Here is a 15,283-nt window from a genome sequence, read left to right as displayed (position 1 = left end):
TGGGAATAAACTTTGTTACTTTAAAAAGTCTGGTCAGTCTGAGTGAGTATTGGGTGGTAAAGTTTGAGGTTTAGGTATTGAAGAAAATCTAGCAACACTACTAAAGTTATGAATAGAAAAATCAACATAGATCTTGGCTTTTGAACTAGGACTACAGCATGGATATGTGTGGTCCAGAGACTTTCACTTCCAATCTTTTTCCAGTGGACTCTTACCCAGAAGTCTAACACATAGATAAAATGGAATTTCTCACCAACTGTAATTCACACAGAAGCTTTATAAGAAATTCACTGGAGCCCTGGGGGGACTCTTTTTAGACAAATTCTAAGGTATTTCCTTTCCAGACAGTTGGGAATAGAGAAGAAAACTTTTTTATCCTGACTCTACTATTTGATCCAAAAATAATAAAAGGAAGATGATTATCTTACTCTATCACTCAATTATCTCAAAATCCTTTTTTTCTATCTATTGCTTTGCCCCATGGGTTATTCTGCCTTAGTATGAAGAACAGGAAACCAAGAATAGTAGATGAAATTGTTTGGTCAAAAGACCCTCCTACCAGCGACAGTAGTTCTCCATAAAATAAAAGTAAATAATAATAAGACTACTACATGATTTGAAAAATAGGTAGAGAGGAAGAATCCATATAAAACAAGAAAATAAAATACACAGATATATTATTCAATATATTAAAGTGGTCCACTCAATTCAGTGTGTTCTGAAAATCCCAAATTGTTGTTACATATGAGTATTCCAGAAGAAATTTTACTTGTTGAGGCACAAAGAATCCCAAGGTCATATGCCCATCAATCTGTTCTTACTAACTTTTGGAGATAGGACCTCTCCTGTGCAATATTGTTTTTAGGACTTCTTTTACTTCCTTATTCCTCAAGATATAGATCAAAGGGTTTAGCATCGGTCCTACCAGGTTCATCAGAATTTGCACCACAGTTCCCAGCATGGGGTTGGGTGTGGGCTGCAGGTAGACTATAATGATGGGCCCATAGGCACACAGGATGGTGATGAGGTGGACACTATAGGTAGAGAAGGCATGGTGGCATCCCTCAGTTGTGTGACTACTCAAGATAGCGACTGTGATTCAAAGGTAGGACACAAGGATTAGGAGAAAGCAGAGAAGAGATACAAGGCCAACATTGGTAAAACTCACCCTCTGTGCCATGGATGTATCAGCAGAGGCAAAGGGCAAGAGTGCTGGGATATCACAGAAGAAGTGATCCACATTATTGGGGCCACAGTAGGGCAATGTGAAGGTGAGAGAAGTCAAGACACTGGAATGGATGCACCCTAACAGCCACGTGCCCACAGCAAGGGCTACACAGATTCTACAGAGGATAACAAGTGGCAGCAAAACGGTCATAGGCCATCACAGTATACAAAAAGCACTCGATGCTTCCAAGGAAATGGAAGAAGAAGAGCTGGAAGACACAGTCTTTGTAGGAGATGAGTCGACTCAGTCCCATAAGGTACAGCAGCATTTTGGGACACGTCACAGAGGAGAAACCCACGTCAAACACAGACAAGTTCCCCAGGAAGAAATACATGGGTGTGTGAAGACGAGTAGAAGAAATGACAGCCACGAGGATAGATAAATTTCCCAGCAGAGTGCAGACATAGAAGGGCAAGAATAAGACAAATAGCATAGTCCCCAGGCCCTCTGTGTGTGGGATTCCCAACAGGATGAACTCAGTAACCACCAAGCAGTTATTCACCTCCATGAGAGCCAGTCCTGAGCAAGGAAGAGGAAGCAGAGGTGGTGGAAGAAGGCTTGCTGTCAAGTCAATAGAATGGCTTGCTGTCAAGAAGTGAACATACTGCGAAAATGAAATTTAAAGTGATTGTGGTTTGATTCTAGGTTATAGAAAGATGGTTTGTGATCCAAATTACAGCATTTTATAATTGGAATGTAACTGTCATAGACAACTTAGTTTCTGTGTCAACTGCTTTGCTGTATTGATTCCAGTTGAGATTTTCCTTTATTAAAGCAATATTTTGAAAAGTATGTTAGAACGAAGCTTTTCAAGGGGAAGAACAGTGCCTACATGAACATATGCTGCTCCTCTCTTAGGTGAAGAAATAGCAAGTCTTAGAACCATTTAAAGGCATTTCATATCTCTGAAGATAATTGCAGAAACTTAAGAATCAATATTTTTGGGAATTATCATTGCCGGCAACATTACATGCTATCCCCTTCTTTTTCTAAATGAACAATCCCCAATTTACAGTTCAGAATCTGCACATATGGTCTCAGTTTATTTAATCCTCATAGTAACCCTTGGCTGTATATTTATAGAAAATGGAATATTTGAACAATAAACACTAAGCAATTCTCATAAGTTATGATAAGCTAATAAGTGGCAGAAGTAGGGATTTAAATCTTTTTCTCCCCAGACATCGGTCTGCATCTGTGGCGGATCATGGCATCACTGCAGTTGTGCAACCTTGCCCCGGTGTCATCCATGCTTTTCTTTTCATATCACCAGATTATGAAAATGTGTCTGCTGCCGCTTAGTGGGCAGTGGGAAATCAACCTTTGTGTGCCTACCTATCATGCACACTCTGAAATCTAGGAGAGTAAATACTTCTTAATACTTGCAGCTATAACCTCAGAGCAAAGAACAGTGACTGGAAAAGAGTAGCTTCTCATTAAGTGTTGAGAGAAAGCATAAAAATAGCTTACTCAGTGACTGGCAAGTACTGGACATCATCATTTGTCTTGCACACAGACTTATGACCGTACCAGACAGGAACTCTGTCAGCAACCTTGTAGAGCAGCTGGATCCACTGCCTGTTCCTGCTTTACTCCATTCCCAGGAACAGTTAGAACTAATCTCTATTTCCATGACACTAGCACCTCAGGATAGATATGCATTGTCTGAAATAGGTCACTTGACTCAACACAAGAGCTACACTCAACACTGCCTCCAAGATGGGGGTCACACATCACAAAAATAGCTGAACTGAAGATATCTATATGTAGGTTCCTTTTGAGTTTCCATTCTTTAACCCATTTTTAATCAATTCCAATTCCTGGTTATAAAAGGAAATAATCATGAGGTTGCAAACCGGTGAGCTAGCACGATAGGTTGAAAGAAAAACTGAGCAAATAATGTCTTATTGTTGTACCCAATAGCTCCACATTCTTGTAATCCTAAAAGAGAACATTTTTATAGCAAAGACTCCAAATTGTCTTTTTCATTAGATATATGAAGCAAAAGAAACGGGTAGGAAAAAAGACATAAAGATGATACTTATATGGCTTACAAGAAGGAATGATCCTTTTACCATTTGTCTCTACGATCGGCAGTCCAAGTTTGCCTTTGGTATCACACTATGAGTCAAGGCCAGGGATCTGCTCTCACAATTCTGAAAGCTCTTTCAGCTTAGCCAAATGAACTCCAACCTGAATTTGTCCCTATCTTCAGCAAAACAATGCCTTCCAAGACACTAATAGCTACAATATTAAATTTAAATGTCTATGGTGCCTTTGGGACTCTATTCCTGAATCAGTTCCCTTTTAAAGAGGCTACTGAGCAAAGGGAATAATTAGAAGTGAACGATGATCCAGTTGAAACAGAATAGGGTGATGTTCTCTGGAGGTATTGCTGCAATATGAACAAGGTAGTATCATATCCATAGTTCCCACTTTTGTAACTGACCCAGGGAAGTGGGAGAGAGATGAAGCATATTCTAACCTTAGGAAATATCTAGGGACCATTCCATTAGTTTCAGAAATTAATATAAGGATGAGAAGTGACAATCATGCATTTCAGGCTTTTAGAATATCTAATTTCATTACTTTTGTCTCAGTTTCTTTATAGTCCTTGCTATGGGTTAAGTTGTGAGCCTCAAAATACATATAATGAATCCATAAGGCATATCCTCACATGATCCTATTGGAGCTGATGTTTTCAAGGGGGTAATCATGGATAAACGAGGTCACAAATGTGAAGATCTGATTCAATAGAACGAGTACCTTATAACAGATCAATTTCTTCTTGCTCTGTTTCCTCTTGCCCCCAACCATGTGAGGATATAGAAAGAAAGCAGCCATCTATCATTCACACTGCCTATTCTATGGTATTTTGTTATGGCAGTATTCGTGCATAATCATCCTATGATTTCTAGCATTTTGATTTGGAAATATTTTCTAACAGTCTAAGAGATTGCTTATGGCTTCCAGACTACATTTTTTAATGTTTTCACTTGGAAATATATTTTCCGTTATCAATAAACAATTTTGTTCAATTGCCAGAGTTGACTTCCATGAACCAGGAACTGTTGTCCACATGATTTCTCAAGTATTTATAATTATATAAGCATAATATGTCTGTCTAGGATCCTAAGCCTAACTTTGCCTTTGATATCACACTGTAATCCAGGGTCAGGGATAGTAATTAGTCTTCAATTTACATATGTAATTTAATAGGCAACATTGCTATTTTAAAGGGGACAGAAATATATGTACTAGCAGATGATAAGAGATATTCTACATCTGACAACAAATGTGGATGATCTATCAAAATATATAATTTATCAAATAGTCATTAATTTATGAAAGCTGACTCAAAACCAGAAAACATGAATAGTTATATGAATTAATTTCTGTTGTTTGCTGCAAAACCAATTATTCCAAATCTTAATGGTTTAGAGATATTCATTATCTCATAAATGTGGCTTAGGAATCCAGTTGCAGCCTAAATGGGTGTCTGACTCAGGGTCTCTTGTGAGAGTGCTGTCAAGCTCTTGGCTTCACTGACTCACTTCTGCTATATTACATTCTCAAGAATGCAGTCACTACATTTGGGCAAGTAACTGCACAAGGATCCTCAAAGGTGGGAAGTCAGTGGAGGTAATGATGAATTATTAAATAAGTGGTCCTGGGACAACTGCCTATTATTATTTTTTAAAGCTGAACAGAATTGAATTCTTACCTTAATCACAAAGAAAAATCAATTATAGGTGGATTAAATATTTTAGAATAAAACAAACAAAGATACAAAATAAGGGTAATATGTGATTTCCAAATATGACACAGTAAACTTCAATTATAAAATAAAACTTTTCTAAATTATGTAAAGTAAAAATAAAGCACTGGGGCTGGCATTGGCCTTCAACAGGCTAAAGATACCACTTGGGACGTCCATCTCCAATGCCAGAGTCCTGGCTCCTCTGCTTCCGTTCTAGGATACGGCTTCTTAGCATGTGATGGACACCTACTTGAGTTTCTGCCACCTAGCTGGGAGATCTGGATGGAACTCCTCTCTCCTGACTTCAGCCTGGCTCAGTCCTGATTGTTTTGGGCATCTGGGGGAGGAGGGGTGAATCAGCAAATAGAAGATCTCCCTGAATCTCCCCTCTGTATGTTACTTTGCCTTTAAACATAAACATCTGTAAAGAATCGCTATGTTCTAAAAGTTGTATTTATGAAATGCATGAAGTTTTTATACCTTAAATAAAAATTTTCTGGGTAAAAAAACAAAACATTTAAAATCAATTCTCAAAAAATAATAAATAAAACAAAGGCATTTATATTATTAAGAAAATGCCTTAAAGCTAGCAGAGAAGTTTCAAACAAGAAAATATTTGCAATACATTATGAACAAAAAGTTAATACCCAGAATGCATACAGAACTATGATAATTTTATAAAGGTCATAATATTTAAAAGAATGCTAAACTATAAAAACATAATATGAATTTCCCAAAGAAACCAAATTTTCATTAAAATATTAGAAGATGCTTAACTTTTTTAGTAAGTATGAATTGGCATTTTAAAATTCAATGAATATAATTTCACACCCTCATACTTACAGACATTAAGATGGATACCAAAATAAGGAGAATAAAATATTGAGCACAATGGGAAGTACTGTGAAACTCATTGATTGAGAACACGCATGTAGTCGTTATAATAATTTCATTTCGGGTAGTTTTTGTTACCAGTTAATAAATCTCTCTTCTTTAAAAAAAAATATTTATTTAAAATGCAACATGGCGGGGGGAGAAAAAAGAGAGAGAGAAAGAGAGAGACAGAGACAGAGAAGGAGAGAGAGATTGAGAGAGGAAACTTACAGCCAATGGTTCACTCCCTAAATAGCTGCAACAGGATCAGGGAATGCCATCCAGGTCTCCCACATATGCTTGGGCTTCTGTCATCCACTGCCTTCCAGCACATTAAAAGTTGAATTGAAAGCAGAGAAGCTGGGCTCAAAATCCAATATGGGATGAAAGTGTCCTATGTGACAGCTTACCCTGCTAAACCAATGCCTGCCCCTACTAAATGTACCTTCTGTAGAAACCCTGGATTCTAAGTCCCAGAGACTTAAAAGAATATTCATAAGAATACATATATATATATATGTACATACATATATATAACCATATGCTTGACAGCAATTGAATAAATAAAGGAATGCATAAAATAACATGCAAAATGTCAAGTTTATGCATCAAAATAAAAAGGTATCTAAAGCATTTTTGAGAGGATCAAAAACAATCATATATGAGTCTGTTTAAACAAATCTAATATTAGGGAAAACTAAATAATATGTTGTTTGGGATGCATATGTAGGTGGTGAGTACATAAGTAAAAGAATATTTTGTTAAAAAAATTCATGTTGGCACTAGCATTGGGGTTCAGTGAGTTAAGTTGCCAACTGTGATGCCAGCGTCTGATATCAGAGCACTGATTGAATTCCTATCTGCTCTGCTTCCCATCCAGCTTCTTACTAATGTGCTTGGGAAGGGATGGAAAGTGGCCCTATTGCCTGAGCCCCTGCCACCCACATGGGAGATCAGGATGGAGTTCCAGGCTTGAGCCTTCCGCCTGCCCCATCCCTGGCCATTTTATGAGTAATTCAGCAGATGGAAGATGATCTCTTTCTTTACCTCTCTCTCTCTCTCTCTCTCTGTGTTACTTTACCTTTCAAACATATGAAATAAGTCTTTTTCAAAAATTCAGGTGGCTAATACTTTTAGGGAATGTGACTGACAGATGTGCATAGAGGGAACCTAGGTTATATTCTGCTTCTTGCACTGGCTGCAACATAGACATATCATTGTTAGTATTATCTGAATTCTATAATATTTCAAATTTTTAAAAATGGTTTTAAAAATATTTCACAATAAGAATAATTTTAAAAACTGATTGAGGGGCCGGCACTGTGGTGCAGTGGGTTAAAGCCCGAGCCTTTGCAGCGCCGGCATAAGGGCTTTATGGTTCGAGTCCCAGATGCTCCACTTCCGATCCAGCTCCCTACTATTGCGCCTGGGAAAGCAGCGGAAGATGGCCCTATGTGCAAGACTTGAAAGAAGCTCCTGGCTCCTGGCTTTGGATCAGCTCAGCTCTGGCTGTTGCAGCTATCTGGGGAGTAACCAGCAGATGGAAGACCTCTCTCTACCTCTGTCTCTCTATAATTCTGTCTTTCAAATAAATACAATAAATATTTTAAAAAATATTGAAATGAATGAAAATATATTATGAAATTTATGTTAAATACTATAATTAACACATAAAGCAAGTTTTATTTATTCCCAGTCAATTAAAAATAGACTATCTTAAATCAGTTATAGAAAACACATAAATCATAAAAATGCACAATTTTATAAGATTTTTTCTAGTTTTAATTGACATAGTAATTGTCACATTTTTGAGGAACAGTATCATGTTTTGATTCATGTATTAATTGTGTAACGACCAAATCAGAGTACTTAGTATATCCATCACTTTCAAAGTTTACCATTTTTCTGTGGTGAGGACATTTAAAATCTTACCGTCTAGCCATTTTGAAATATACAGTACATATTGTTAACTATAGTCACCCTACCGCACAATAGGACCTGAGGCTTATTCCTTTCGCTCACTATAACTTTATACCCATTGACCAGCCTCTCTCCATCCTGCTTTCCCCTCACCCCTCCCAAGCCTCTAGTACTACTATTCAATTCTCCTCTTCTATAAACTTGTCTGTTTTAAAATTCACAATGCGAGTGAGATCATGTAGTATTTTTATTTCTGTGTTAATGGGTTAAACAACGTATGGTACATACATATGCTTGAATAAGATTTAGTCATAGAAAAGACTGAACTCCTGACATTAGCAATAGCACAGATAAACCTGGAGGATATTACATTAAATGAAATAAGTCAGGTACAGAAGGCAAGATCATTTTTAAATTGCTGAATCATGTCATATTTGGTTTTTACACCAATTATACCTTAAAAAGATGATTGAGATTTCATTTTAGGGTGTGCAAATGGATAAAATCAATTTTCAAAACCCACTGTTTATAAATTTAATGCATTGGGACTAAATTCATGGTGTAGTGAGTTAAGTCACCACCTGCGATGATGGCATTCCATATGGGTACTGGTTCATGTACCAGCTGCTCCACTTCCAATTCAGCTCCCTGCTAATACACCTGTGAAAGTAGCAGTGATTGGGCCTCTGCATCCATGTGGGAAATCAGGAAGAAACTCCCTGCTCCTGGCATCAGACTGGTCCAGCTACAGCCAGGGAGACATTTGAGTAGTGAAACAGCTATGGAAGATCTCTCCTTCTCTGTCTCTCCCTCCCTTTACCTCTGTGATCCTGCCTTTCAAATAAGTAAATAAATATTTTAAAGAAATTTTGCATTCACAGTTTAAAATGTTTAATATTCTTAGAAACAAAATATTCAGGTTTTTATTTATAAGCCCTTCTCAATTTTTTGATAAACAAGTATATGGTATACTTTCCTAGGGAAAAATAAACCCTCATATTTAATTGTACCACGGGCATAGTGGTTAAGTCACTGCTTGGGATGCCTGCATTCTGTATCAGAGTACCTGATTTATGTGCCAGCTCCTTCACTTCTAATCTAGCTTCCTGCTAATGTGACCCCTGAGAGGCAGTAGATGAAGGCTCAAGTACTTGGTTCCCTGCCACTCACAAGGGAGGCTCTAGGGAGTTCTGGGCCCCCAGTTTCAGTCTAGCTCGGCCCTTGCTATTGGACATCTGGGATATGAGGAGTATTCCAGCAAATTATGCTTCTCTCTCTCTCTCTCTCTCTCTCTCTCTCTCTCTCTCTCCCTGCCTCCCAATCCACATACATTCTGTATGTGTCTGTGTATGTGTCTGACTTATAAATACAATGAATACATAAAAATGTTGAAACATTGTCATCGTGTGTTTTAATATTATTTTGAAATATCAGGATTTGATGAGATGGATACAATTTTGTAAGTTCAACATGAGCGAAACATGCTAGTCTATTTTTCTTCCTTATTATAACTTCACTTAACTTTTTTTTCATTTATTAAACTTTTATTTAATGAATATAAATTTCCAAAGTACAGCTTATGGGTTACAATGGCTTCCCCCCTCCCAAAACTTCCCTCCCACCCGCAACCCTCCCCTTTCCCGCTCCCTCTCCCCTTCCATTCACATCAAGATTCATTTTCTTTTTATTTTTTTTTAAATTAAACTTTTATTTAATGAATATAGATTTCCAAAGTACTGCTTATGGGTTACAATGGCTTCCCCCTCCCAAAACTTCCCTCCCACCCGCAACCCTCCCCTTTCCCGTTCCCTCTCCCCTTCCAATCACATCATGATTCATTTTCAATTCTCTTTATATACAGAAGATCAGTTTAGTATATATTAGGTAACGATTTCAACAGTTTCCCACCATATAGCATCACATAGTGAAAAAAAAAATACTGTTGGAGTACTAGTTATAGAAGATTCATTTTCAATTCTCTTTATATACAGATCAGTTTAGTATATATTAGGTAAAGATTTCAACAGTTTGCCCCATATAGCAACACAAAGTGAAAAAACTACCTTTGGAGTACTAGTTATAGCATTAAATAACAGTGTACAGCACATTAAAGACAAGTGTCTGCTAATACTAACTGATAGAATCAAAAAGGGAGAGAACAATCCAACATGGGAAGCAGGATACACAGCAGACTCATAGAATGGCAGATGTCCTAAACAACACTCTGGCCTCAGAATCAGCCCCTTCAGATCTGGCTGAAGAGCCCATGAGAGTATTGTAGGCATGGAAAGCCAAGATACCATGGAAAAGAAAAAAAGAAGAAGACCTAAATGAAAGATCTCTGTGAGTGAGATCCCAGTGGAAAGAACAGGGCCATCAAAGAAGGAGGTACCTTTCTCTGAAGGGAGGAGAGAACTTCCACTTTGACTATGACCCTATCGGAATAAGATCAAAGTCAGCGAACTCTAAAGGCTTCCATAGCCCTGACAACTCATGACTAGAGCCTAGGGAGATTACTGACGCCATGAACAGGAGTGTCAAATTGTTAAGTCAGCAACAGGAGTCACTGTGTACTTGCACCCCATGTGGGATCTGTCCTTAATGTGTTGTCTAATATGAAGTGATGCTATAACTAGTACTGAAACAGTATTTTTACACTTTGTGTTTCTGTGTGGGTACAAACTGATGAGGTCCTTATTATAACTTCAATATCATTTTCCTCATGCCTCCTCTTTTGAAACATTAATTCAATACAGATATGAGTTATATCAAAGTAGTTAAGAAGACAATTTAAATCTCTAAAGGTTAGTATAAACAGTTAAATCGTTTTTGTATATTACTACCCAAAGAATGAAATATCAGCATATATTCCCACATTCTCAAATATACCTGTTTACCAAAACCCAGATACAGAGATTCTCAAAAAATTTTCTTTAGAAGAAAATCATTAAATGCTTTTCTTAATGTTTTTTTTTTAAATAATTGAAGAAAAGTAGGACATTGCTATACTTATTGAAGTGAAATGTTGGGGTCATTTTGGAAATCTCACGGGCTTTCCAAACCCCAATTTGAAAATATTGTCCTGCACAATTGAGAGCATCCGTTACAGATTCCAATCCCACACTCCCAGGGCAGGGATGACACTCTTTCAAGATGGACCATCCCATTGCTGATAATCTCTGCCTGCAAAGCCTGCTCCTTAGGCTGTCTAGAAAATGTTCCAATTTTTGCTCCTTGCAACCTGCCAAATGAATCTAATCCCATGTTAATTCTGCATACCTTTGCAAATTTGAGATCAGATTTATATCTGCTTTCTCTTACTTGAAGAGTCTATTTGCCAATAGCCGTTCCTTATATACCACATTCTTTTAGATCCCTGACGGTTCACCACTCTAAATTGTCAAAGTCCCTCTTAAGGTGTGATGTGTGACTTGAAGGAAACGTTCCAGGTGCAAGGACACTTAGATGGTGGCTGTGATGAAGGGCTCAGCTAATGCTTATGGATTGAATGAATGACTCCTAGTTTCTCCACCTTTTGTGTTTCTTTATATTGCAGTCAATTTACTCTTCATGTTTGTTAACTCAGTCCTCCAACCCCATGTATACAGCATCAGTTGAAAAGAAAAGGGACAGTTTCTCTTAATCCTAGTACCTCTTTTACTGGAGAGCTGTTCTTTTGGACAAATATTTTTGCTAGCACACTTTGACATCTCAAACTAGTGTTATTTTTCTTTACTATAGAACACGTGCTTTCATAGGGAAGGCAGCTCAACATAAAAGTTAGCTTCCCAATGGAAACATAAAATATATTTTATACATCAGTATTTGTGGCATTTGAAAGATGGTCTGCCTGCTACATATTCTCTTAGTATGTTTGAAATCATTCCTTTTTAAAGATTTATTTATATATTTACAAGACAGTTGTGGGGTGGGGAGGTAAAGACAGACAGAGAGAGAGATATCTTCCATCTGCTATTTCACTCACCCAATGGGCCACAATGGCTGGAGTTCTGCTTACCTGAAGCCAGGAGCCAGGAGCTTCTTCTGGGTCTCCCGTGTGGGTATAGGGGCTCAAAGATTTGAGTCATTGGCTGCTGCTTTCCCAGGCCATTAACAGGGAGCTGGATCGGAAGTGGAGCAGCCAGAACTCAACCCAGTACCCATATGGGATGCCAGTGCTGTTTACTTGCTTAAGCTGTGGCTGTCCAAGAGGTGTGACAGAGACAGCTTTCTCAATATCACAGATATCTGGATGAAAATCAAGGGTTTGAGAGTATGATGTCTACGAGTAGAATTATGAGCAGAAAACAGAAAGCCTACCTAATAAAATTTGGAAATTATTTGACAGTGTGTTACTAAATGCAACATCCTCACTGACCTTGAAGCTTATACCTATTTCCACAGGGCTCCATGAACCAGCTTTGGTCTGTCACTCACGCACCAGGTCCACTCTAGAGAGACCTCCATGGAAACTAAATGAAGAAAGGAAAATACAGATAAATTATCTAATTACTCATATTAAGTCTGTTAGTTCCTTTTCCTTGAGTCCTGACAACAGAGCTAATGTTTTCAAAAAGGTCTATATCTACTGAATGTAAATCTACTGTGTAATACTATACTATGAATATTACAAATATAAATTACTGTCCTATTGTAAATAGTATAATAATATTTTATAACTAATGTAATATATAATATGTATAGTAAATAATGAAATAAAATTAATACACAGTCCTGCATGCCCCAATGACAGGAAACATTCTGAGAAATGAGAAATGTGTTATTGGGCAATCACTTTGTCTACTGAATATCATACAGTACGCTCACACCAACCTAGATTGTGTAAGTGAAGCACTCAATATGGATTGCTGATGCAATAAGAGATGAGGCAATCTTGAGATGTGGGAAGCTGCTGCTATCATAACACAGCACTCTGCTTTACAATAAACCTTTTTCTTATGAGTAAGAGCACAATCTAAAATGGCAATAAAAAGCATAGTACAATAAAAACATAAATTGGTAATATAGTCATTTATTATCATTATCAATCACTGAGATCATAACTGGATGCTATACTTTCATATGGTTGGCAGTGCAGTGGCTTGTTCACACCAGTATCACCACAAGCTCATGAATAATGCATTGTGCTATGATGTTATGATGGGTATGACATTACTATTGCTGTGAGTTTATGGAGCCATAATTATATATGCGGCCTGCCACTGACTGAAATGTCATTATGTGGTAGACTGTATATGTTATATAACATTTAATAGTAAATTTTTATAATTAAATAATATAATAAACACTATAAATACCTAATAAATTATTGAGTATTCTATATTACCAGGTTTTTAAAGCTAAAATTAAAAAAGATAAGAACTAATGGCATTTTTCTTACATTCTTGCAATTTCTGTCTTAGCCTTTTAAAATTTTTCTCCTAATCCCCACATTTTCTCTGTTTCCAAATTTTCAATTTCTATCATCCAATAAAACTAAATTCATCTGTCATCTCCCCCTTCAGATCCACTGTTGTATTTCCAGATCAATTAATTTCTAGCTATGTTTTTCTTATGATAGGTAATATATAATTTGCTTCAGTGTTAATATAATAATTCTGTGTGATTCACATTTCTACTTTCCATAGCTCATAACTGAGTGGCTTATTAAAATCCTCAGTGAAGATTTGATAAATTAATGCATGAATTAATTAACATAGAAGAAAATCTACTTTGATTTCAGGTACCTTAATGAAAAGCAGAACTCTTAATTAGTGCGTATATTTCTATGCATGCATTTAGCTAATTAGGACATTTTCCTCAGTTTTAGGAGCTGTGTCTACATTAGTGATCTCTGAGGTGTGTTCTTGTTCAAAGTTTCAGTTGAATAATGTTGACACAAAAGGAAGATAAACTATGGTGTATTTATGCTAGATTTAGTTTGGGGCCTAGTCTAAATGATTCCCTTTAGTTTTGTGTCCCATTGGCTTCCTACTGATGAAGTATAGCTCTATTAATAATGAAATTGGCAGAAGACAAATGTTCTGTTATACAAGGGTATTACAAGGAGATAGCCAAGTCAGCATTACAGATGTAGACTTCCTGCTGTGCACAAGCTCCTGTGCTGAACCATTGAAGGGGAAATAAAACTACATTAGTAGTAGAAGATATATGATGCATACAGTACCTATTCTGTGGAATTTTCAATCTATGCGGTAGATAAAACAACCACAAAGACAATTATGAACCTTATTCTGAAGCAGACAAGATCAATAGACAATTTAAACTCTGTAGTAGACTCGAATCCATCCATATAAGTGTGGTAACCCTGAATGGCAGAGTACCTCACTCTGTTCTTGCCTGTCCAGCATTATTCTGTGTTATTTTTTCTGGACTCTCTGTGTCCTGTGTTTCATCATATATAAAATGAAGTGATTGCTTATATAATATTTATTTAGTATACTCTTCATCTCCATCAGTTATATTTAAAAGGACATACACAGTTATCTCTCTATTTTGATAGAGATGGTTCATTTACTGCAGACTCTAAAAGATTTTTATGGTAAGTAAAATAAATAAAGTACAATAAATAAAAACTATGGATTCCATTTGATGAGTATATGTTAAAATTATTGTGCACATGTGTGTGTGTCTTTCTATATATTTAAGGTAATTAAATATGCCTTAAAATGCCATAAAATGCCTAAGAATGTAAAACTTTGGGGTTTCAGAATGTGGGGAGAATTTTGAGTTGGGGGTATGACATGTCTTAACAGCTTGTAGTGCTGGAAGGAACCCACAAGTATTGGATTAATTTAAACAAAGAGAATGTCAAGGCAGATAAATTGAGACCTCTGAATTCCCTCTTGAAATTCACTTTTATATTCAAATGCCTACTGTGGCCTTGCAATTCATTTTAGTTTCCAGGCTTTAATTCTGCTATTCTGTGTTCTGGGGCAAAGCCGCTTCTGAACTATGAAAGATGAGTGACTCCACTGATGCTTCTTTGAAATGAAAAGAAGCCACAACAGAATGTATAACCACTTTGATATTTTTTTAAAAGTACACATTTCCATTGCTCTCTCCAGGCAATTCCAGTCAAGTCTACTTATTTTTTTTTTAACTTTTATTTAATGAATATAAATTTCCAATGTACAGCTTATGGATTACAACAGCTTCCCCCTCCCATATCTTCCCTCCCACCCGCAACCCTCCCCTCTCCCGCTCACTCTCCCCTTCCATTCACATCAAGATTCATTTTCAATTCTCTTTATATACAGAAGATCAATTTAGTATATATTAAGTAAAGATTTCAACAGTTTGCACCCACATAGAAACACAAAGTGAAACATACTGTTTGAGTACTCGTTATAGCATTAAATCACAATGTACAGCACATTAAGGACAGAGATCCCACATGAGGAGCAAGTGCACAGTGATTCCTGTTGTTGACCCAACAAATTGACACTCTAGTTTATGGCGCCAGTAATCACCCTAGGCTC

At 36.8% G+C, this 15,283-nt stretch overlaps 1 pseudogene; it reads right to left on the bottom strand.

Annotated features, from left to right (window-relative positions):
- Positions 1-820: 820 nt before the first annotated feature.
- On the bottom strand, positions 821-1,736 carry LOC133764734 (olfactory receptor 10D3-like; annotated as a pseudogene).
- Between the last annotated feature and the right edge of the window lie 13,547 nt (positions 1,737-15,283).

The sequence above is a fragment of the Lepus europaeus genome, chromosome 7 (assembly GCF_033115175.1).
Source record: "Lepus europaeus isolate LE1 chromosome 7, mLepTim1.pri, whole genome shotgun sequence".
In the NCBI taxonomy this organism is placed as follows: domain Eukaryota; kingdom Metazoa; phylum Chordata; class Mammalia; order Lagomorpha; family Leporidae; genus Lepus; species Lepus europaeus.
This window is presented reverse-complemented; position numbering and strand designations above follow the sequence as displayed.